Here is an 18,742-nt window from a genome sequence, read left to right as displayed (position 1 = left end):
ATAGGTGTTAAAACATTATTAACAGGAAAATTTTAATTATTTTGAAATTTATGAATGTCTTTACATATTTCAAAATAAATCATGATAAATTTTATTTCTTTCACTTTGTCTTAAGTTTAGGTCTTACTATTTTTAAAATCCTATCATATTTATAATAACTTATTGTGAAGCAATGATAATAAAGAAATAAAAAGATATTTTTGATTCAGTAATCAAAATATCATACCTATATTCAAAAAATAGTGTAAATAAACAAAAAATACTATAACTCTACCATGAAATACTATAAACAAAAGGCATTGTGGTTATATTCAAAACTGCTATAATACTGAACCTACTCCCAACTGGATTTTGCAAGGAAACAATTTCTTAGAAGGGCATTTTAGCATTTTAGAAAGAGAATGATATATTTAGGAGGAAATATAGAAAAATCTAACATTTACAGCTTTTTCCAAGAAATTGTCCAGTTCTATTACATATTATATTAAAAATATAAAACATCTAATTATTTTTATAAAATAAAGGATTTGGATCTAATTAAATATGGAAAAAATAAAATATTGTTGGGTAATTTTTCACTAAAAGTCATAAGTTTTAAGTTTTTCCGGGATAGAGCACCCCTCATTTCTAAAACTCTTTCGAATGATAAAAAAAAATACCTTGCTCAGTGACAACTCTTTCGAAGAAGATTACTGTATTTTTTTTTTTTCACTTTGACATAAATTTAGGTCTAAATATTTTTAAAAATATTATAATATTTATAATAATTCATTATAAAAATAAAAATAATAAAAAATTATTAATGTTTTTACAAATACTATAACTCTATTCAAAAGTAGTACAAATTAAAAATATTATACTCTATTGAAAAATAATATTAGTTTAAAACACTATAAATTTCACCCAAATTAGATTTTGATAGGAAATCATGGTTTGAAAATATTTTTTTTTATATTTTTATCAAGGGAATGAGCTCACTTTCACAAATATAGAAATCATGGATGATATCAAGCAAAAACCAAAACTTAGATTTTTCTTGGCAAATCGTCCAATATTATTATACATTATATTAAAATATAAAATAAATAAATAATTTTTATAATATAAAGAAAGTGGATGGTGACAAGAGGAGCGGGGATGAGATAATAATAAATATAATATATTTCCTTTCTTGTTCATCTTATAAAACATGAAAAGGACTTTGAATGACCTTTAAAGTTCTGGATTTCTATACTAAATTTTTAAAGAGTCAATTATATTTATTTTTTTTTTGAAGTTTAAAATATTTAATGAGTGAATTGAATCAGTTAATAATATGGGTATTCAAACCGATTCAAACCAAACCGCTAAGGGTTGAACTCAATCAAATTATTATTTTTATTATTTGATTTGATTAAAGTAAGATAGTCAGTCCCAATCAAAATTGATTTAGATTAAAGTAAGATAGTGAAATTGATTTAGATTCACCTAACCAAATGGATCCGAAAATGATTAATCCAATTCAGTTAATCAATTTATAATTTTAAGCAATTTTAAAAATATATATTTGAAATGATCTAAGTTTAATTTAATTGAATTAAACAGAAATCTTGGTCTAATTAGATGATAAGATTTATGAAATTAAGCTCACATCACGTTAATTATAAAATTAATATCAAGAGTTTATGATAATAAACTCAATCATATTGTTATCTTTTAAATTAAAATTTATATATATATATATATATATATATATATTATATCTGAAAAATCTCAAGTTAAAAACTCTTGTTGGTAGTTTGAGTTGAAATGATAGATGAAAACCTAATTTACTTGTAAAGTTTTTACAATAAATATTTAAAAGGTATCAACGGCATCTAAAATTTCAATTAATAAACAAATTATATAAAATGATTGTTGGGCTTACAATAATGGGTTCTCGAAAACAAGATTTATTTGATCAAGCAATATCGATTTTAAATGGGTAGGTGTTGAGCTACCCATTAAAGAAGTTGCTTATCATCAATATTAATTTCCTGCCCATATAGAATGCAAGATGCAGGCCATAATAATAATAATAATTGATCCACATCATCAATTGTAATGTACATTATACGAGATCTTCTATTTATTTAATCATAATCATCACTTATCAGATCAAATCGGATAATCGAACTGAACAAATCAGAAATCAGACTATTAAACACAACCGTCTGTCTGATTCATTTATCGGATAAGATGTGTTGAAAAATGGGTATGAACTAACTGATTGACCCGATCGAGTTTTTGGATAACTTGTCGATCGGGTTATACAAAATCGATATTGTTTTGTAATAAGCAAAAGATTACTTAAATACTCTTAACTTAATTATTTATTCAAAAGAATATTTATATTGATCATGAAATTAGAGTTAACAAGAGAAATAAATTATGATCAGCTTTACTCATGAAATTAGAGTTAATCATGAAAATGATGCCTTCAATCTTAATTACTTGGATTTTAAGAATTTGAGGATCAAAATGAATACGGAAAAAAATGAAACAAATATTGCAACAAACAAAATAAAGTTTAAAAATTCAGATTATAAAACAAAATCGAGATTCCTGGGGTAGGATGACTACACCATTTTGATGACTAAAAAGTGTCTATCTTGATTAAGATTTATATGCTGTTTAAGTCATGACAATTATTTTATATAAAGTATTTCTTCTTTATCATTGAATAATTGATTTCAAATTGGATAAATTTAGTTCCTACAAAGATTTTGTTACTTTCTTTATCATGACAATTTTGTTACTGGTTGATATTATCATTTTTATTACTTTCTACATTATTTTTTTATTTATTTAGTTTTACTATTTTTAATATATATATATATATATATAATTTTAAATTATTTAATATATTATAAACTATACATGCAATCAAACCAATCGACCAAATGATCCAATGGTTTTGACAACCATGGTTCTATTTCTGTCTCAAATTTTTTTTTTATCACTATCATTTCATCCCGAAGATCAAATCAGTAGAAGATTTAGGCAAATTGGTTTATGCTATTGGCAGAAACAAATAGTTAACTTATAGTTGTTTTGTTATTTCTAAGTTGGTTCTTAGTTGTTCTATAATCTCTAAGTAGGTCACTTGCAATATGCCTATGTACAACTAAACTCATATATGTTGCAATAAAAATTTAGGCAATGCGTTTTTCTATTGGCAAACCCTAAACAAAAAATAAAATATAATTTTATTATTTATAGTCCCTCTGTTGCCTAGTGCATCACTTTCTCATTGCTTGATGTCGTCCTATGTCGCTCGATGATCTAACACAAGTGGATAAGAAACCCTACTCGATATCATCCAACCTTATTTGGTTGCTCATTTTGCTCATCCGTCAATTGTCGCTAGGCATTGCTCGTTGCTCCAAGAGAAGAACGAGGAAAAAAAAGAAAGAAAAATAATGTTTACATATATTTATAGAGAAATATTTAAATATTAAAAAAATTAAAATAAGATTATAAATAATACAAATAGGTTCAAATAAAAATCTTCATTGTGATATTATTTGGGATGTAGAATTTCTAATTGCAAATCGTGTTGTAAACAAGTAAAAGGAAATTGGATCGTGAAAACCTCCTTTTTTTTCTCTCCCCTACATCTAGATAGATAATCATCTAAAACACACATATGCAATTCTTACTTATCAGATTTGTTTCTACATGCAATTGCTACTTGTAATTTTTTGCGTCGGGCGTATTTCCGTCTCAATCTCTCTCTCATACATGTAGCACTCAGTCACATCACATTTACTATTCTATCCATTCATCTTATTCCTAATGAAACACAAGATATGGGCATGGTAACATTCTCTTGTGCCAACTTTTATTTGATATTATAAAATGGAAAAAAATATAATATAATATAATTTAACTAAAAAAAATCCAATAATAAGGTTTTACTAGATGATGCCTTTATATTTTATTTTTATTGAGAGGTATCTTTTCTTTTCTATACTATAATCCTCTATAAAATAAAAAAAATAATCAATGTTCATCGACCTGAGTTGACTATAGTTGTTTTGGGTTGAACCCATTTGTTCGGCATAAATCAGACTACATCAATTCAATAAGATGGCGTTGCCATCCTTCTTGTCAGTGGTGATTGCGGTTGTCGTGGTCTTTGTCGTCGTTACCGTGACCGTGAACCCTAATCATCTAAAGCTACAATAGATGAGTGTCATCAGAGAGAAGAGGAAAGGAGGCCTATTGAACTACGATGGTGACATTGTCATAGGAGGTCATCATAGTGATCACGATCATCGTCACCAATGAGGTAGGAAATAGGAGAATTATACCCAAACTTATCGAAAACTATTCTTACATGTCTAGTATCATTTTTTCTATTTTTTTTTGAATTAGAACCATTAATTATTGAAATATGTGATTTCTATATTAAATATATTATCAATGTAATGTGAGTGTAAAGCGAATATAATTCTAGTAATTACACTCTAAATCTATTGAAACTTTTCTATAACAATTATAGTATAATTCTAATATGTTTAGTATTATTTTGTTAATTTATTTTTATTTTTAGATAATTTCTGAAATAAATTTTTAAAAAATAATTTAATAATTCTAGATAGTACTATCACCTAATCTAGGGTGGTACCATTACCTTTGGTTAGCAAGGCATTGGGTATAAGTAGTGCCACCGTTTGTTTGGTAGTACCAGATAAAGATCCAAAAAGTCAATTGATCTAATCCTAAATTCAATTGATCGATAACTCTAAATCACTTAAATAGTTAGGTATTATAGAGTAAAATGTTAGGGCAGAAGCTTACAGGGACAAAAGATGAAAAGTTGGAGAGAAAATCATTAAAGAAATGATTCATCGAGCCTCTTGCCGAAGGGAAATCGAGCACCGACAAAGTCAAAGAGAAAGGAGTCGAAGTCGATGAGAAAAAAACACACAAACGGAGGGGAGATGAGTTTACTACCTACAATCAACACTGATGAACTCGAGGAAGGCAAGGGTTGAGTACCATTTGACTCAAACCGAAGAGAGAAGAAATCAAGTGCAATCATCAAAGAAAGAGTTCTTCACCAAGATAACTTATAATAGGGTTATACTCAATTGTTATAGCTCGTAAATATAAACCTTACCTTTTAAGAGGAAGATCTAACATTAATCAACCTGACTCATAATCAATCTGATTTGAATCAAAAGAATTGATCTGATTGAATCAAACCTAGAATCCGATCGGGCTAAGCCAAACTCATGGATCCATCTATCTTCAGTTAGATCGATTCAAGGGTATTAATCGATTTTTCATAAAAAAAAGATTCTTGATAAAAACCAAAGATGAGGCCTCATACGATAAAGCTTCATTACTTTTTTTTTTGGGGGTATAAATTACCTAAACATAAATCTGAAGTTGTCGGTACATTTAGTCTTCGTATGTCGATTTGAAAGTTCATACAACGGAGGATGAGTTATCTATTTTTTCTTTTTCCTCTTCAGTTATTAGTATTCTGGGATCCAACGGACCATGCTTCTTGATGATTTTGAGCACGAACTCCGAGTTGATGAACTTTTCAAAAGAAATGACCGTCTCCAACGTCGGTGATGGAGATCTTTGTCCTCTACCATGACTGATGATACTGTTGGTTCAATTGCATGTATAGATGGAGGATAACAAAGAGTGAATTCATGGGGGTGTTTTTCTCAGGAAAGTACTTTTATTTTGTTATTTGTAAAGGAGGGCTCTGTCTTTGTCATAATTCTTAGAATATTCTCATGACAATATAACTCGAGAGCTATCAGAAGATGAACTACTCTGATTCTCCGTATGTAAGATTTAAATATGTATTATAATGTTTTAGAATAAACATATTAATATTACTATGGTGAAAGGCTCAAACCATTATAACTCAAACAAAAACACTATAAGTTATTCGAAAATATTAAATGGATTCCAAACCCATTTTAAATCAACTTATCTAAAAGGAGGGTTTCAAATATATATTCTTATTGATTTAGGAACAAGAATAAAAAAAAACTTCTATGAGTGAACCATTTTGGATCCTTTGTTGTGTAACCGTTCAAAGCTGGTAAAGTCTATTTATAATTTGCATTGGCTATAAAGTATTTACTGAAATGATTGCTTGTGAATCCCGAGTGAGGCATTTTCTCTAACCCATTTTATTTTTTGTAGGTCCTAAGGGATCATAGGAGGTTTTGGGTTGACTGACCTTTGCGGACGGACACACAAGGGTGTCGCACGACTTAGACAAAACCAATTAAATGCATGACATATGGTATCAAAGCGAGACAAGCACTCGTAGAAACACTTGGCATTCAAATGTTAGAATCCTTGTAGATTCTATGCTTGGGGTTGATCTCTTTAGGGGATCAACCTCCTTGGAACTCCATAGGGGTTTCTTCCTCCAAGTTGCTACTCAAAGGCTGCATAAAAGATTCATCTATTGTTTGAAAAAATATGATGAATATATGGCTATTTATAGGGCTTTTAAACCCTAACTCCTACTCAAGATTCCTACTTCTTACCAACTCCTAATATGACTTCTACTCAAGACTCCTATTCCTTTACAACTCCTAATACTTCTCTAAGAAATAAATGCCTAACCCTAGCCGGCCTCTTCACCTCTTTAATAGGGGTCGGCTAGGTAGGTTTTACATGAATGCCCCTCTCAATTAGGACTCTCCTAGCTAGAGTCCTAATAGACATCATAGTTCTGAAAATTTGATCTTCAAGTCATCATAGTTCTCCCAAGTGGTATCTTCTGCTGGTAAGTTTGCCCACTGTATTAGTACTTCAGTAGTGGGTCGTCGTTGTCGAGTTACGATCCGTCGATCAATAATGACACTCGACTGGATCTGGAATTCTCTTTGGGTAGTCATATTTCGTAGATGGCTTTGGGCTATCTCATTTTGTCCCAACTTAAGTTTTAAACATGACACATGGAAGACTAGATGGAGTTGGGAGCTGGCGGGTAAGTCCAATCTGTATGCTACCACTCCGATGCTCTCCAAAATTTGGTAGGGTCCATAGAACCGAGGTGAAAGCTTCATAGATGCTCTGTTCTGGACTGATGTTTGCTTGTATGGCTGGAGTCGTAGGAAGACCCAATCTCGTACTGAAAATTATCTTTCGTCTTTGTGTTGATTATATTGTTGTTTCATCTTTGCTTGAGCTGTAGTGAGATTATCTTTTAGTAACTTCAGCATTTTGTCTCTGTCCTGAAGTTCCATGTCTACTTGTTCTATTTTAGAGGTGCCCAACACATATTTTGGGATCACAGTGGGAGGTTGACCATACATAGCCTCATAGGGAGTACATTTTGTGGATGAATGATAAGTTATGTTATACCACCACTCGGCCTAGGGAAGCCACTTTGTCCACTCTTTTGGGTGGTCACTAGTGAAGCAACTGAGGTATGTCTCCAAGCACCTGTTCACCACTTCAGTCTGGTCGTCGGTTTGTGGGTGATACATTGTACTCATTTTCAATTTAGTGCCCTGCATTTGGAATAACTCTATCCAAAATCTACTCATAAAGACTTTATCATGATCACTTACAATAGATCTCAACATCCCATGCAATTTTACAATATTTTCCACAAAGATTTGAGCAATACTAGAAGTAGTATAGGGATTACGAATAGCGCAAAAGTGAGCATACTTTGTAAGGCGATCCACCATGATAAAAATTGTACCTTTTCTTTGTGATGAGGGAAGCTCTTCGATGAAGTCCATTGATATATCAGTCCATATTTAGTCCGAGACCGGTAAAGGTTGCAGCTTTCCGGGACTTGCCATTATCTCGTCTTTATGCCGTTGACATACATCACATTATGCCACAAATTTAGCAATAATATTTTTTATCCCTACCCAATAAAATTTTTTCTTAATTCTCTTATAGGTTCTAAGGAACCTATAGTGCCCGGGCCGTAGGTGTGGAATGCATCTCTTGAAGGATAGTCTTTATGCAAGTAGAATTTGGCACAAGCATAATGCGTCCCTTATAGCGCAATTCTTTTGAGTCCCAATTGTAATGAGCCACGGAGCTTGGTGTTCCCTCCAATTTTTTTATGATCTTATTAGTCTTTAGATTTTCTTTCCATTCTCTTTTAATATCCTCAAGGAAGTTGCTGGTCGGAAGTGAAATGATCGAAAATTCAGCTTGCTCGGGTAGCCGCGAAAGCGCATCTACAACAACATTCTCTTTCTCCTTTTTGTAAGATATTTCATAATAATATCCAACAAGCTTTGTTACCCATTTTTGCTGCTCGGGAGAACATATCTTCTGCTCTAAGAAATATTTTAGGCTTTTATGGTCGGTCTTGATTTAAAAGTGTCACTCGATTAAGTAGAATCTCCATTTGGCCACCGCATGCACAATCACGAGCATCTCCTTATCGTAAATAATAATCCTGAGATAGGAAGGAGATAATGCCTTATTAGTATAAGTGAGGGGGTGGCCATCTTGCATTATCATAGCACCAATTCTAACTCCGGAGGCATCAGCTTCAATGACAAAAGTCTTGCCGAAGTCGGGTAGCGCTAGTACGGGCATTGTCATCATTGCGGCTTTAAGTTCGTCGAAGGTGGTGGTGGCTTTGTCTGACCAATGGAAAGTATCTTTTTTTAGCAAGGAAGTTAGGGGTGCACTGATCTTTCTATATTTTTTCATGAACTTGCAGTAGTAGCCAGTTAAACCGAGAAAGCCATATAGCGATTTTATGTTCCTCAAGGTCGGCCAATTCTGCATTGCTTCAATATTGGAGGGGTCCACCACCACACCTTCCTCTGATATGATATGCCCAAGATATTCTACCTTCTATTAAAGAAAGTTACACTTGATTTTTTTGACAAAAAGAACATGTTCTCGTAAAATCATCAAAACAAGTTATAAGTGCTGAAATTGACTTTCAAAGAGAAGGGCGGTAAATAAGGATATCGTTGAAGAAAACTAGCACAAACTTATGAAGATAATTCCAGAAAATATCATTTATATGGCTCTAGAAGGTGGAGCGAGCATTGGTGAGACCAAAGGTCATTACCAAAAATTCGTAGTGGCCGTTGTGTGTTCGAAAGGGGGTTTTCGGTATGTCTTCTTCGTATACTCGTATTTGATGATACCTGGATCGAAGGTCCAGCTTTGTAAAGACTCACGCTCCCTTTAATTCATCAAGTAATTCATCTACTACTAGAATAGGGTATTTATCCTTGACGGTTATGCCGTTGAGAGCTTGGTAATCAACACACATTCGCCATGTTCCGTCCTTCTTTCGTACAAGGAGCACCGGTGAAGAGTAGGGGCTACAACTTAGTCGAATAACTTTTGTTTTGAGCATATCTTTTATAATTCTTTCTATTTCATCCTTCTAGAGATGTGGATACCGATATAGCCGAGTATTTGCTAGAGGTTTGCTCGAAAGAATCGGTATACAATGATTTGTTGAATCTTGGATTTTGATGATGAAGTCAATTATAATTTGTTTGATCTAATCTATATGTTGAGAAAAGTGTGCAGGATTAACTATGATAGCAGTAAGACATAAAGCAGATGCTATGCCGGACTCAAGATCGAGATCTCATTGGGAGTTCGAGAGTTCGACGGAAGCCCGGACGTTCGTCGGAAGTTCTACGGGAACCAACTGAGAAGTCCAGGAGCTTACCATAGAAGCTCGTCGGAAGTCGCCAAGAAGATCGTCGCAAAGTTCAGGAGCTTACCGGGAGTCCGTCGGAGCATTGCCGAGAGTTCGTCGGATGTTCGCTGGAAGTACGCCGGAAGCTCGTTGGAAGAGCAATTGATGCACCGGAACATGAAGTGTAGTAATCATGTCTTAATTATCGTAGTTTCAGCGTAAATTTAGGTTTGGGAAAAAATCTCACTAACTTAATTAGGGGCCAATTGGGCCTTAAATTGGGCTGGTTTGGGCTGGATTCAAGGCCGAACCAAGACCCTGGATTCTTGGCCGGCGGTAGCATCGCTTGGGAGACTCGATCTCCTAGGAATTCTGGACGGTGGTACTGTCGCTGTCAGGCGGTGGCACCGCCTGCAGTTATTGCTGCCAGTAGTGGTACCACCCCTATCAGCGGTGGTACCACCCAGACTGAGCGGTAGTACCGCCCAGTGTCAGGTGTCAAGCGGTAGTACAGCCCAGTAATGGTGGTGGTACCGCCAGGACCTTGGAAATCCGAGATTAGACACTTTTTGACTTCATTTTTGAAGCTATTGGGGCTTATAAAAACCCCACCCTTTCCTGCATGAAAGGGACATGAAACCTATTGGCATAATCTTGAGTTCTTGAGCCTTAAAGTATTGTAAAAGTTAGAGTTCTCCTCCTTCATCTCTTAAGCCTTGTAACCATCTAAGAAAGAGGAGTGAGACTTGTAAGGGTTCATCTCCTAAACCCGGGATAAGGAGAAAGTGCTATAAAGAGGTGTTCGGTCTTCACCTATTGAAGGAAGGCTTTTAGTGGATGCCAGAGACCTCGTTAGAGGAGGAATCTGAAAGTGGATGTAGGTCACGTTGACCGAACCACTCTAAATCTAGTTTGCATTTCATTTTGAGCAATCTTCTTTAACTGCAAATCATTTCATAGCAAAGTGCTTCTTCTCCTCATCTTGCTTTCACTACACTTACACTTTCAAGTAAACCCCTTCCGAGACCGACTTTACTCATACGAAGACTTTATGAAATCGATGCTTTTCATTTGTGCAATTTACATTACTGCAAATCACCTTAGTCTTCTCTTGCACTTTCACGAAAGCTTTTAAGTTCAAATTCTTTCTGAAACAGATTGAATCGAAACCATTCTCGACAGAATTGGTTTTAATCGAAACAAGTTTTTTGAAATCGTAAAAATTTTCTGCTGCACTAATTCACTCCCCCTCTTAGTGCCGCTCTTGATCCTAATAATTAGTATCAGAGCAAGGTTCACCCTCATTTGGTTTTAAACCCAAGAGAGATGACATTTGTTGGCAACCTAGAAGGGCATTCAATTACATGTTCGCCCATGTTCAATGGGATGAATTACACATATAGGAAGACTAGAATGAGGATCTTCCTAATTTCAATGGATTTTGAGCTTTGGAACATTATCGAAAACGATTTTCAAAAGTCTTCTCTTCCAATAAATGATTGAAATGAGTTGGAGAAGAAGACTTTTACTTTAAACGTAAAGGCTATGAATGCCTTATTTGGTGCATTAGATAAAAACAAGTTTAATCGAGTATCGATTTGTGAAACAACTTTTGACATTTGGCACACACTCGAAGTGACTCATGAAGGCACTAGTAGAGTGAAAGAGTAAAAAATTAATCTTTTGGTGCATTCATATGAGTTGTTTTGAATGAAACCGAGTGAGACCATTATAGACATGTACACCCAATTTACGGATATCATCAATGGTCTAAAAGGACTTGGTAAAGGTTTCTCGGATTTTAAACTTGTTAATAAGATTTTAAGATCCCTACCAAAAAATTGGGACCCTAAAGTAACGGCCATTCAAGAGGCCAAAGATTTAAATAACTTTCCTCTTGAAGAACTAATTGGGTCACTAATAACCTATGAAATGACATGTAAAGCTCATAAAGAGCTTGAGGACACCCTTCCAAAGAACATGAAGGATATGGTACTGAGAACACAAGAAGACCACTTGAAAAAAAACTCAAGTGATGAAGACTTTGATGATGATTTGACACTCTTAATAAGAAAATTTAAAAGATTCATAAAAAAAAATAAATTTAAAAATGATACTAAAAATAAATTTGAACCCAAGAAAGATCAAATAATATGCTACGAATGCAAGAAAAACCGGGACACTACAAGAGTGAATGTCCCCAAGCCAAGAAGAGGACACCGCTCTCAAAGCAACATAGGACGACTCAAGTGAATCCGAAGAAAAGGAGCCAACCAATACCGAGCAAGTTGCTCATTATGCACAAATGGCCATTGGAGATAAGGTAACAAGTTCAATTGATGCAAATTTATCATTTGATGAACTATCAAATGATTTTCATGATTTATTTGATGAATGCAAATCAATTAGTAAAAAATATAAATTATTAAAAAATGAGCATGATTCTCTTGCTAGTGATTTCGATAAATTAAAAATTGAGCATAATGATAGTTTAGCTCCATGTACGAAATGCCATGAAGTAGAAACACTTAGAAAGGAAAACTTGCTAATCAAAGATACCTTAGAAAAATTTGAGGTTAGTAGCAAGTCCTTGAATATGAACCTTGCCAATAAGGGTCACATTTATAAAAGAAGTGGAATCGGATTTGTGAGTAGCTCTCACCAAAATCTTGTTGAATCTTAGATTTTGATGATGAAACCAATCGATAAGTGTTTATGTTTTAATCTACATTTTGAGTGACATAGGATGCTTCGATCAAGATGAGACAATTAAAGCAAAAAAAATCATGTTGGGCCAGAGGAACATGTTAGGAGATTGGACGTCGGGCCGGTGGATCGGTTGACGTATCGACATAAGGCTTTAGGCGATGGATTCGGGCATCGGGCCAAGAAGAGCGGATATTGCGCTAAGGATATCGGAGTTACGGAGTCAACTGGTTAATTGGGCAATAGGCTGTAAGAAAGGACGATGCACCAAAGAATCGGACGAAGCGTCGAGGGACCAATAACATATCGGACAACTTGATTAATGCTTAGTATTAATTATCTAGATCAAAGTGTGTTTTTACATGTACAAGATTAACTCGATAGCAAGGTATGAAGCAAAATGAAGTCCCGGAGTCAAGGATGCGATTACGTTGGGAGTTTGAGAGTCCGTCGGAAGTCCGGACATTCGTGAGAAGTTTTAAAGGAACCAGCCAAGAAGTCTCAGAGCTTGCCAGAGAAGCTCATCGGAACTCCCCATTAAGATCATTGTGAAGTCCAGGAGCTTGCCGGGAATCCACCGGAACATTGCCAAGAGATCGTCGAAAGTTCGCCGGAAGATCGCCTGAAGTTCGCCGGAAGCTCACCGGAAGAATAGACATAGGGACTTGTTTAGCTTAGCAAATATCTTAGGATTTCGTAGTTAGCACATAATTGGGCTTGGATTTGGGCCAACCCAATTAGGGGCCAGCTAGGCCAATGTAAGAATTGTGTTGGGCCCAATAAGAGGTCCAAACAATGCCCCAAGAAGTCTCACCGTCGTGGCATAGTCTTCGAGACTGTGTCAAGCGGTGGTACTGCTAGTCTGGGTGGTTGTACCACCCCTGGCAAGGTGCCAGGCGGTGGTACCACTAGTCTAGGCGGTGGTACCACCCAGGTTAGTGTCAGCGTCAGACTAACACTGGGCGGTGGTACCGCCCAACACAGGCGGTGGTATGGCCTATGCCCGAGGAACCTGGGATGGGAAAGTTTTAGGCTCCAAGTTTGAATCAACTTGAAGCCCATAAATACTCCTCTCATCCCTGGTTAAAACATACAAGCACAAAGAGTTTAAAAGTAAAGAAATGCTACTGCAATCTCTTTAGAATTCCCTCCTCTACTCTAAGTGTTAGAAATCTGTAAGAGAGGAGTGTGAGTGCTTGTAAGGTTTATCTCCTAAACGCGGTAAAAAGAGAAGAGGGGTGTAAAAGGTGATTGGCCTTTGCCTATTGAAGGAAGGCCTCTAGAGGATGCCGGTAACCTCACAGGAGGAGGAAGTTGAAAGTAGATGTAGGTCTCGTTGACCGAACCACTATAAAACTCTGGTTTGCATTTACTTATTGCTATTTACCTTACTGCAAACCTCTATATGTGCTTTACTTCTTCATTACTTTTGCTGCACACCTTTACGAATACGCTTTCAAGTTAAGTACTTCCATATTTGAATTTCTTCCGAAACGAATTGAGTTGAGATCATTCTCGTTAAATCGACTTTAATCAAAATAAGATTTTTTGAAATAGGTCACATTGACCGAACCACTCTAAAACTTTGGTTTGCATTTACTTATTGCTATTTACCTTACTGCAAACCTCCATATGTGCTTTACTTCTTCATTACTTTTGCTACACACCTTTACGAATACACTTTCAAGTTAAGCACTTCCAAGTTTGAATTTCTTTCGAAACGAATTTAGTTGAGATCATTCTCGTTGAATCGACTTTAATTGAAATAAGGTTTTTTGAAATAGCGAAAGTTTTCCGCTACACTAATTCACCTCCCCTCTCGTAGTGCCGACCCCGACTCTTGATCCTAACAATTGATATCAAAGCCTCGTGATTTCTCATTTGGTTTAACACCCAAGAGAAATGGCTCATTTCGGCTTTCAAGAGGGTCACTCTCTCATTCGTCATTCCTTTTTCAATGGGACGGACTACACTTATTGGAAAACTCGAATGAGAGTTTTTTTTTGCTTTCATTGAATCTCGATTTATGGAATTTAGTCGAAAATGATTTTCAAAAGTCTTCTCTTCAAATGAACCATTGGAATGATTTGGAGAAGAAGGCTTTTTCTCTATATGCAAAGGCTATGAATGCCTTATTTTGTGCCTTAGATAAAAATAAGTTTAATGGGGTTTCTATGTGCGAAATGGCTTTCAACATTTGAAATATTCTTGAAATCATTCACAAAGGCACAGGTAGATTAAAAGATTCAAAAATCAACTTTTTAATGCATGATTTTGAACTTTTTCATATGAAACCAAGCGAAACCGTTGTTGACATGTACATCCGTTTTACGGATGTCGTCAATGGTTTAAAAGCACTTGGTAGAAGTTTTTAGGATTTTGAACTTGTAAACAAGATTTTGCATCCTCTTTCTAAAGATTGGGATTCAAAAGTAACTACGATACAAGAGGCTAAAAACCTAAACAACCTACCACTTGAAGAACTAATTGATTCATTGATGACATGTTAAATGGTACATAATGCACATGATGAACATGATGAACAAAACCACATTCCAAAGAACAGGAATTATTTATGATATAAAACAATTGAAGACCACTCGAGCATAAGCTCAAGTGATGGTGAACTTGAACTACTCATAAATTTTAAAAAAGTTAATGAAACAAAAATTAAAGAACAAAAATAAAAAGAATGCAACTACTTGCTTTGAACGTAAGAAGAAGAACAAAAATTGGAATGAATCGAGCTCCTCTGAAGATGAGGAGAAAATAAAAAAAGGCGAGGTGGCAAATTATGCCTTAACGACTTTTCATGATCCATTTTTTTTGAATTATTTTTTCTTGAAAATTACATGTTTAAAAATGAAAATGCAAAAATTATGATCATGCTAGTAATTTTGAAAATGATAACAAAAATTACATGTTTTATGTTAATGGAATAAAATGTTAGATTTAAATCTAATGATGATTCTATGAATATTTTTTAAGAAGAAATAACGTGTATCTTGATGATTTTCGATTTTAATTGAAACCATGCTTGATGTCTTAATGAAAATATTAAGAAGTTTAATATCATGCTTAATGATGATGCATGGCTTTTGCATGAAAAACAAAGCATGAAAAGATAGATTCACCTAAAAAGAAAAATGTATGACTACAACAAATAACAAAATGATTTTGGTTGAAAATACCTTATGCTCAATGAAACCATGATTGATGAATATGCTTTATGTTTAATGATTTCTTTGGCTTGTATGTTCTATCATGATGAATATTTCAAAAATAAATGAAATCATGTTTGATTTGAAGTAATGCATAATGATCATGCTTAATGAGTTTTTCTTTCGAAATGATGCATGATGATTTTTGTGATTTATGGATTATCGATTTTCATGATAATAAAAGTGACTTTTTTGGCTATAAGCAAGATGAATGGTTTTTATGAAGAAATTCATTTTTTGATCCTAAATGTTGATGCACATTTTTATTTGGCATAAATGAAATAAATCACATGAATTGAAACAACTTAAAAGAGAAGGTTTCTCCTAGAAAAAATTATTTTTCCTACTTTCTCGATTTTTCCAAAAAGGGTTTTGATGAATCCATTTGTATCATCTTTACGAATCTCTTAGACTTTGAAAATGATTTTGATGATTTAAATTTGAATAATTTTTTATCCAAATCATGATCTTAATTCCTTGATATTTAAAATTAAGATTTATTATGAATCAAGATTTTTCATTAATCGTTCTCCTACGATTCTTCTTGGTATTTTATGTAAAGAGGAGATGTGTCAAAATGAATCATGTCTTTTGGTATTCACATGATCTCATCTTCCATAACATGATTTTTTTGTCTTTGTATAACTCCTTGTATTCATCACCCAATTAATTTTTTTCTTGATGATATTTTGAATGTGATGAAATGAAATTATGCATGAAATACAAATGAGAAGTTAATGATCATACATGATAGGATGTAATGAACTTTGATATTTAGATACCATCATTTGAAAAGCTATGATCATGTTGCCAAAATGATGTATCATAAATGCTTGAATATCATATATGATATGCCCATAGTGATGATTGATTTATTTGTATCATGCATGAAAAATGAAATGTATGGTTGTGCATGTTTTAATTTGAAAACATAATGATGCACAAATAAGATTAATACTTACCTTTCTCATAATTTGAAAATTGATGTAAAGGGTCTTCTCTTCTTTTTGACAATGACAAAGGGGGAGAAAAACGTGCTAGAAAGTAAATTTGCTAGCTCGCACAATTCAAGAAGAAAGCAAAAATTACACTTCTCAAAAGAGAAGAAATTGCTATCTTGAACATCACCAAGAATTGCTAGAAGTTACAAAAATATGCTATCTTGCACATCGCAAAGAAAGGCAAATATGCCAACTTGCATATCTTTAAATTTCCTAGCTTGTATGTTGTAAAACTTACATATTTTATGACACAAGTGTTGCTTTCTTAAACATCTCTAATTTGCTAGCTTGCATGATGCAAAACTTGCTATCTTGAACACTACAAAGAAGTGTTATCTTACCTATCTCAAGAAGCAAAAATGCTAAACTTATACATCTAGCAGAATTTACAAACTTGCAAAACTCTAAATTTTTGCTAGCTTGCATGATGATAAAAATGGATATTATATTTTTCATGCAATGTATTGAACTTTGATATCTCAAACCCTTGATAGTTGGAACTTCTCCTTTTTGTTGATGACAAAGGGGGAGAAGTATGGTATAAGTATATTGATGTTATACATAATTTGATCATGACATGTTGCTTGAATTTTTGAATCCAAGAGTTTCTATCAATATGACATATTGATAGAGGGAGTTTGTTTAAACTCCGGGAGTTGATGTTAACTCCGTCGTCGATTGGTTGTCATCATAAAAAAGGGGGAGATTATTGAATCTTGGATTTTGATGATGAAACCAATCGATAAGTATTTATATTTTAATCTGCATTTTGACTGACGTAGGATGCTTCGATCAAGATAAGATAATTAAAGCAGGAAAAATCATGTTGGGTCGGAGGAACATGTCAGGAGATTGGACGTTAGGCCGGTGGATAGGTCGACGTACCGATAGAAGGCTTTGGGCCGTGGATTCGGGCATCGGGCCAAGAAGAGCGAATATTGTGTCAAGGATATCGGAGTTGCAGAGTCAACTGACCGATTGGGTAATAAGCCGTAAAAGAGGACTCACTTGGTTTCATTCAGAAAAGTTCGTAAGAGTGCACAAGGATGTTGATTTTGGACTCTTTCACTCGGCTAGTGCCTTCATGAGTGACCTCAAGAGTTCTCCAAATATCAAAAGCCAAATCACAAATTGAAACACGATTAAATTCATTTTTATCTAGTGCACAAAACAAGGCATTCATAGCCTTTGCGTTTAAAGCAAAAACCTTCTTCTCCGATTCATTCCATTCGCTCATCGGAAGAGAAGGATTTTGAAATCCATTTTCAACAATAATCCAAAGCTCGAAATCCATAGAAATGAGGAAGATCCTCATACGAGTCTTCCAATAAGTATAATCCGACCCATTAAACAAGGGTGGACGTGTGATAGAATGACCCTCATGTATGCCGGAGTAAGCCATCTCTCTTGGGTATCAAACCAAATATGAGAGTGAGCCTAGCTCTGATACCAATTGTTAGGATCGGAGCGACACTAAGAGGGGGGGGGGGGGGGTGAATTAGTGCAGCGGTAAAGTGCGATAAACTTTTGACGATTTAAACACTTTCGGAAACTTCGTACGATAAAAGCAATGTTTTCGTTGAAACCGTTTTGATTGTGTTTTAACTTGAAGGGATAAGTAAGATGGAGACAAAGAAGTATAGCATTAAAGTGCAAATGGTTTGCAGTAATATAAATGACAATAAGTAAATGCAAACCAGAGATCACGCCGATTTTACAGTGGTTCAGTCAAATGACCTACATCCCCTTGCGAGGCCCCTCTTCGATGAGGCTCCCACCTTCCACTAGCAAATCTCTTGAAAGGGAAGGGTAAACACCCCTCTTATAACTTTTTACAAGCGGTTCACTCTCTTATAGATTTTCAGCAAGAAAGAAGGAGGTGAACACTAGCAAATTGAAAACAAGACTAGCAAAGACTTTTCTAAGACCTTTCTCTCAATAATTGCTTCTCAAAAAGTTATTGTCTCAGCTGAGATTTGAGGGGTATTTATAGGCCTCAAGAGGATTCAAATTTGGTCTCCAAAATTTGAATTCTCTTTGGGTTCCCGATGCTGGCGATGCCACCGCCTATCAGTGTCAAACACTAACAGTGGACTGGCGGTGCCACCGCCCAGCCAAGCGGTGCCACCACCCAGCTCTCGGGTGCTGGGCGGTGCCAC

This window comes from Musa acuminata, chromosome BXJ2-2 (genome assembly GCF_036884655.1).
Source record: "Musa acuminata AAA Group cultivar baxijiao chromosome BXJ2-2, Cavendish_Baxijiao_AAA, whole genome shotgun sequence".
Lineage (NCBI taxonomy): Eukaryota > Viridiplantae > Streptophyta > Magnoliopsida > Zingiberales > Musaceae > Musa > Musa acuminata.
Note: the sequence above shows the minus strand (reverse complement) of the source record.